This window comes from Pristiophorus japonicus, unplaced genomic scaffold (genome assembly GCF_044704955.1).
Source record: "Pristiophorus japonicus isolate sPriJap1 unplaced genomic scaffold, sPriJap1.hap1 HAP1_SCAFFOLD_112, whole genome shotgun sequence".
NCBI lineage: Eukaryota > Metazoa > Chordata > Chondrichthyes > Pristiophoridae > Pristiophorus > Pristiophorus japonicus.
The window spans coordinates 1,817,833-1,824,898 of NW_027250777.1; the positions used below are offsets into that span (position 1 = coordinate 1,817,833).

At 47.9% G+C, this 7,066-nt stretch overlaps 1 non-coding gene across 1 annotated transcript; it reads right to left on the reverse strand.

Moving 5' to 3' along the window:
- Window positions 1-5,977: 5,977 nt before the first annotated feature.
- trnaw-cca (transfer RNA tryptophan (anticodon CCA)) lies at window positions 5,978-6,049 on the reverse strand. The gene has a single exon. It is a non-coding gene; the product is annotated as a tRNA-Trp (tRNA).
- Between the last annotated feature and the right edge of the window lie 1,017 nt (window positions 6,050-7,066).

The window sequence follows — 7,066 nt, forward strand, 5'->3', positions numbered from 1 at the left end:
AGGTGCACATCCAAGCACTTTTTAAATGTGGTGAGCGTTTCTGCCTCTCCCACCCTTTCAGGCAGTGAGTTCCAGACCCACACAACACTCTGCGTGAAGGAATTTTCCCTCAAATCCCCCCTACACTTTCTACCAATGACTTAAAATTTATGCCCCATGGTTGTTGACCTCTCTGCTAAGTGAAATGGGCCCATTCTATCCATTATATCAAGGCCCCTCATAATTGTATACACTTCAATGATGCCTCCCCTCAGCCCACTTTGTTCCAAGAAAAACAACTCCAGCCTATCCAATCTGTCCTCATAGCTAAGATTCTCCACTCCCGATAACATCCTCGAAATATCCTCTGTAAGTCTCCAGTGCTATCACAGTCTTCTTCCTGTAAAGTGGTGACGAGAACTGCACGCAGTACTCCAGCTGTGGCCTAATCAGTGTTTTATATTCAAGCATAATCCACCTGCTCTCTTATTCTAGGCCTCGGCTAAAAAAGGCCAGCATTCTGTATGTCTTCTTAACCAGCTAATCCACCTTGCCTGCTACCTTAAGGGATCTGTGGACATGCACTCCCAGGTCGCTTTGTTCATCTACAATTCTCAATGTCCTACCATTTAATGTTCAATCTCTTTCTATTGTGTCTGTAAGCACTCAAGTAATGACTCCATGAGGCAAGGTATTGTACTTGAACTGTGGTGACCTTAGTCCATTTATTGTAGTTCCTGAGTGAGGGTACAGTATGGTGAGCTCCGTTTTATAACTGGTTACCTGTCGTGTACAGGTGACCCCTAGGTCTCCACCAGTTGCACTCTCTGATGGTACAGGCATAGTGTATACAGTGTGAAGGTACATCCAGTAGTCTTATGTAACTGTACATTGAGTGTACAGGGAGTTGACTTATATTATATATACACAACATCACTCTCCCCTTAGTCTTCTGCCACTGGCCTTTGCATTGTGTGCTCTGGCCCGAGACCCAAAGCTCTTGCACCTTGTCTATGCTTTGGCTTGGTTCTCTCCCTGTGGATCCCAAGTCCTTATTGCCACGACATTGGGAAATGTTCAGCAGTGGATGGTTGGAGGTTGCAGTGGCGGTTGAGTGGGTTCTGGGTGTGATCCATGTGTGTCCATGGCTACATACATCCATTCAGCCCCCCCCACACATAGACCATGTGTGTGGCTCAACACCTGCAAGTGCAGACCTGTACAGACAGAAAGAACAAAAAAACATCGGATTAGTTGCATCACTGTTTGGGTTCTACAGTAGTGGAACAAGTACATTTTACAGGTAAGGTACATACGTGGTATCACAGCCTTGCCCCTGGGTTGTGTAGGTGCAGGTGGGTGAGGACACTAGTTCCAGAGTAACCAGACTGTGTCCAGGTTGTCTGATTACGGAGCTGTGTCCCCTGCCAGCTGGGTGGGCTCAGATCGCTCACCTGGCTGAGTCTCAGAGCCTTTGCCGTTGCCTCGTGATGGGCAGAGCCACAGGAGTGTGTGGCCTCCCTGTCCTCCTTTGAAGGCTGCAGTGTCTCCCTGCTGCTCTTCAGCGATAGTGGGAGCCTGGTCATCCCAGGTCCCGTTGGGAGGGCAGGAGGGTGCAATCCGTTCGCTCCCAGTACTGGCCCTGGTGGCCAGAGAGTTAGAGCCGATCGTGGGCAGGGTACTGGTCATGGTGCCTTTGCCGTCCGCTGATCACTGGCCCTGCAGCTGGTATGCTCCCTCTGTGTGTGGCCACACTCCCTGGGGTATCACATTGGTCCCGGAGGGGCAGGCTACATGATCGCTGGACCTGGGTGCTGACGGGAGGTTGCCCTTGGTTTTGTCGGCATGCTTGTAAATCCCAGCATCGCACGTCATCACTTCGTTGACTCTCACAATACTTTGGTTCTGACCGCAATCGCCTGACTTATCATGATTAGTTACATTTACAAACTAGAAATTGTCAGTTACATCTTTTACATATGCATCACCATCATCGCTGTATAAAGAGTGGAACTGTCCCTTTAATTGTGATGGGTTGCCGGTCTCCTTTAAGAGGGTCTTGCAATCTTTACCCCAATCCTGTTAGCCGCTCGGCATCACGTGTTGCTCCCTTGTGGTCTGGCTGCCGCCATCTTGACTTCAGGCCCTTCACCTCGTGGTTCGGACGCAATCTTCTTTCTCTCCATGAGGTAGGCTGTGGTGATCCTTTTCTCCCCAGGTTCTGCCACGGAAGCCGGGAAGTTATTTTCTGCGTGAATTTTCTTCCTCTGGAGTCCTGCCACTGGACCCTGGAAGGTGAGGTCGAGTCGTTTGGGCTGGATCATCTCGCCGTTGGGTTGAGCGGTCTGTGTCGTCGCCTCACAGTCGAGTTGGGCGGTTGGTTTTTCAGGTGTTGTGCTGGATCCAACTTCGGGGTCATGAGGGATGTCGATCGCTGGAGGTTGGAGCTTTTCCATGCTCCAATTGATCTTTTTCATCCACCTTCTTCCTAATAGCTTTGGACCATCACCAGCAATGATCCACAAAGGTAACCTGTGCATCTCGCCGCCATGGGACACCTGGACATCCACGCTGCCAACGACTGGGATGTATCGTTTGTGTCGGTGAGCAGTTTCACTTCGATCGGGATCATTTTAGGTCGTTCGATTGCATTGTCCCAGAGTTTCTCAAAGGCCGCCTGATTCATCAGTGACTGGCTCGCCCCTATGTCCACCTCCATCGTGACTGGAACATCATTGATTTTAACTTCCATTTTCAACGGGGAACTCTCCGTGGTGCAGGTAAACACTCCGTACACCTCATCGTCGCTGGAGTCCGGATGATCGGCCAACTCTTCATCGACTCGGTGAGTACGATTTCTCTTGCATATTCGCTGGAGGTGGCCCTTCATGTTACAGCCTTTGCAAGTATAGTCTTTATAGTGGCACTGGTGGGCCCTGTGATTTCCTCCACAGCGCCAGCATGGGGTTGGCCGGTTGGCCCCATGTGGCGGACTCAGGATTGTGGGACTCGGTGTTCTGTTCTCTCTTCCCTGAGTGAGACTGCTAGCAGCAGCCCTGCCTCTAAAAGGCAACTTTCGGTTCACAGTACTTGCTGGGTTAGAGTCCTGGGGGTGAGACATCCACTTGGAATCGCAGGCCGAGATCATGAACGCCTGGCTCACGTTAATTGCCTTCTGCAGGGTGACCGTGTTGTCCGCAGAGCGCAGTCTGTGGAGAAGGCCCTCGTGACCGATTCCAGTAAAAAAGATGTCCCTTTGTACTTCGGTGAGGTGATCGCTAAAATCACATGGTGCAGCCAATCGTCTCAGGTCTGCAGCATATTTTGCGATTTCCTGGCCTTCGGATCCACCGGTGGGGAGAGAACAGGTGTCTGGCTGTGAGGATGCTCTCTATCGGTTTGAGCTGTTCCTGTATCAACGTTACGAGCTCCACATATGTTATTGTCTTCTCTGGGACTAGCAGGTCCCTGACAAGGCCATAGACGGTGGGCCCACAACTGCTGAGCAGGATAGCTCAGCACTTATCAGCCAGCGATGTCGGGTCGTCTCCCCCCACTTCGTTCGCAATAAAGAAGTGTTCGAGCCTTTCCACAAAGGCCTCCCAATCTTCCCCATCGGCGAATTGTTCAAGCGTGCCAAGGTTAGCCATTGTCACATGGACATTCGTATTCTCGTCACCAGTTATTGTGTTTGTAAGCACTCTAGTAATGACTCCACGAGGTAAGGTATTGTACTTGAACTGTGGTGACCTTCGTCCACTTATTGCAGCTCCTGAGTGAGGGTACAGTACTGTGATCTCCCTTTTATACCTGGTTACCTGTTGTGTACAGGTGACCCCGAGGTCTCCACCAGTTGCACCCTCTGGTGGTACAAGCATAGTGTGTGTATAGTGTGAAGATACATCCAGTGGTCTTATGTAACTGTACATTGAGTGTACAGGATGTATACTTATTTTATACATACACAACAAAGATCATCAGTTAATTAATTGTGCTTTCCCGTGAAAGCAGGATAAAATTTATCAATGATTTAATTTCTGCATTTAGAAAGACATGGGTTAATCACGGATCGTCAGCATGAGTTTGTTCAGGCAAGGTCTTGTCTGACTCACTTGATGAATTTTTTGAGGAGGTAACCAACAGGATCGATGAGGGCAGTGCGTTTGATGTAGTGTATAAGGATTTTAGCAAAGCTTTCGCCAAGTTCCCACATGGAAGACTGGTCACGAAAGTAAAAGCCCATGGGATCCAGGGCAAAGTGGCAAGTTGGATGCAAAATTGGCTCAGAGGCAGGAAGCAAAGGGTAATGTTTGAAGGGAGTGTTTGGGACTGGAAGGATGTTTCCAGTGGGGTTCCACAGGGCTCAGTGCTAGGTCCCTGTCTTTTAGTGGCAACATCAATGATCTAAACTTAAATATAGGAGGTATGATTAAAACGTTTTCAGGTGATACTAATTTAATCCAGAGAAGTGTGAGGCTGTGCATTTGGGGAGGGAAAACAAGGAAAGAAACACACATTACATGGTTCGACATTGAGAAGTGTGGAAGAACAAAGGGACCTTGGAGTGCATGTCCACAGATTCCTGAAGGTAGCAGGCCAGTTGGATAAGGTGGGTAAGAAGGCGCACGGAATGCTTACCTTTATTGGCTGAGGCATGGGATAGAAGAGCAGGTTGGTTATGCTTGAAATGTATAAAACACTGGTTCGGCCACAGCTGGAGTATTGCATGAAGTTCTGGTCACTGTATTACAGGAATTATGTGATTGTACGAGAGGGTACAGAGGAGATTTACCAGGATGTTGCCAGGCGTGGAGAATTTTAGCTATGAGGACAGTTTGGATCGGCTGGGTTTGTTTTCATTGGAACAGAGGAGGCTGAGGGGAGACAACATTGAGATGTATAAAATTATGAGGGGCCTCGATATAGTGGATAGCAGAGGGGTCAACAAACAGGGGGCATATATTTAAAGTAATTGGTAGAAGGTTTAAAGAGGATTTGAAGGTAAAATTCTTCATGCAGAGGTTTGTGACGGTCAGGAACTCGCTGCCTGAAAGAATGGCGGAGGCAGATACCACATGTAAAAAGTATTTGGATGTGCACCTGAAGTGCCGTAACCTGCAGGGTTATGGACCCAGAGCTGGAAAGTGGGATGAAGCTGGATTGCCTCTTGTTGGCCGGGGTGGAAGTGATGGGCCAAAATGCCCTCCTTATGTGCTGCAAACTTCTATCATTCTATAATTCTATGAAAAATGTAAATGTCCAATGTTGGTGTCGAAACCACGACCCTGAGATTAAAAGTCTTATATTTCACTGACTGAGCTCGCCAGGCTTCTGCCAAACATACCGTTCTTTCACTGATTGCAGACAGTCGCCTGTTGGCTCCGCCCCAGATGTTTAAACTTGCTGTCGAGGAACTGCCAGGATCTTCTTGAATGGTGGACCAGGCTCGAGGGGACGAATGGCCTATTCCGGCCCCTAATACTTACATGCTTATCATCTTATGAACTTTTCACAGGAGAACAAACTCGCCCCTGAGCATGCATGAGGAGAAAGCTACAGAAAATATTCCCGCCTGGTGAGCTTTCGCATGAGAGGCGAACGTGTCAACCGCGACACTGTGGAAACATCTCCACTTTCAGCACCAGGTCAGACGGGAATGTTAAGCGAGCAGGTGAACTGCTGAATCCCAGTTTTAAGGAGTTGGTCGTGGTGTCAAACAATGACTTTCGCTTTATGATTAAAAACAAGAAATGTCAGAAGTTGGATTCAAACCCACACCTCCAGAGAAAACTGCGATCTAATCACAGCACCTGAGACCGCTCGGTGGTGTGTGTGGCCACCTGCAAGTTGATTTTGAACTTTTGTGTACTGGCACATGAATTAAATGAGGGCAGCAGGCGTATCTCTGCCTGACACCGGGGAAACAATGAGACAGACCTTGGAACAAGGGTCTGGTTATTGCCAAACAGCAAAGAAAATATTAATTCTGAAAGAACAGTGACCCCGACGTGATTTGAACACGCAACCTTCTGATCTGGAGTCAGACGCGCTGCCGTTGTGCCACGAGGCCGACGCACTGATTGTGAGATGTTCCTCTATATGAAGCTTTCACAACACAAGGGGCTTTAAAATCCCCGCCCATTCCCACCGGGTGTCAGAAGCAACGCTCACCTGCCAGTCACCGTATGTTTTTTTCTTCAACTTTTGTGTTGCGTTCATGGAAAAGCATCATTAATTAATACGTCACCTTCTTTTGCACAATGAAAGAAATGCTAACTGAGGGACAGTCGATACTTCAATCATTTGTCCTGTGCTTTGCGGAGCGGGCAGGGAAGTAGACCTGAGTCCATGATCACATCGGCCATGATCGTATTAAATGGCAGAGCAGGCTCGAGGGGCGTATGATCGACTCCTGCTCCTATTTGTTTTGTTCTTCTGTTCTTCAGCATGTTAACCCATTTTACACACTGTATTGCCGATGTCACCAGGAATCTGTGGCAACTTTTGTCAAATTTAACAGCACCGGTTATTCCTTCCGTGCAGAGAGATTAGAATCAGCAGCGAAGATAAAATCCCATGGTGATCATTTTCTGATTCAACGCAGTAGGATTTGAAATAAAGTGAAAGAATTTTACAGTGAAAAGATTTGGAAGTGTTACTTGTATTTGTGTCTTTAATTAAACTTTGTGGCGTCTGAGTCTCGTTCATGCCTCTGCTGAATAAGAAAGGAGGGTTTGACGTTGACCAGACTGCACTGCCCCTGTTATTTGTGAGCTCATCCTTTATATTCAGTGGTTTCTCGCCCTTTGATGGGCTGCAGTGTGGCGGATATCACGTTGGCCTGACACACGAAAGGTCCCCGGTGGATCCGTTTTCTCTCACTGAAAGTTATCTATTTATTGGTTAAATAAAGAGCAATTCAGGAATAAGGGAGCCTTTCTACCAGGAGAATAAATAGCAAATCAAAACAGCAAATGCTGGAAATCTCAGCAGGTCAGGCAGCATTTTCCAGGAGACTAAACTCTCCTCCGATTGTTCCCTTGTTGCAAGTTTAAACATAATGTTTCTACCCAGAATCAAACCGGGT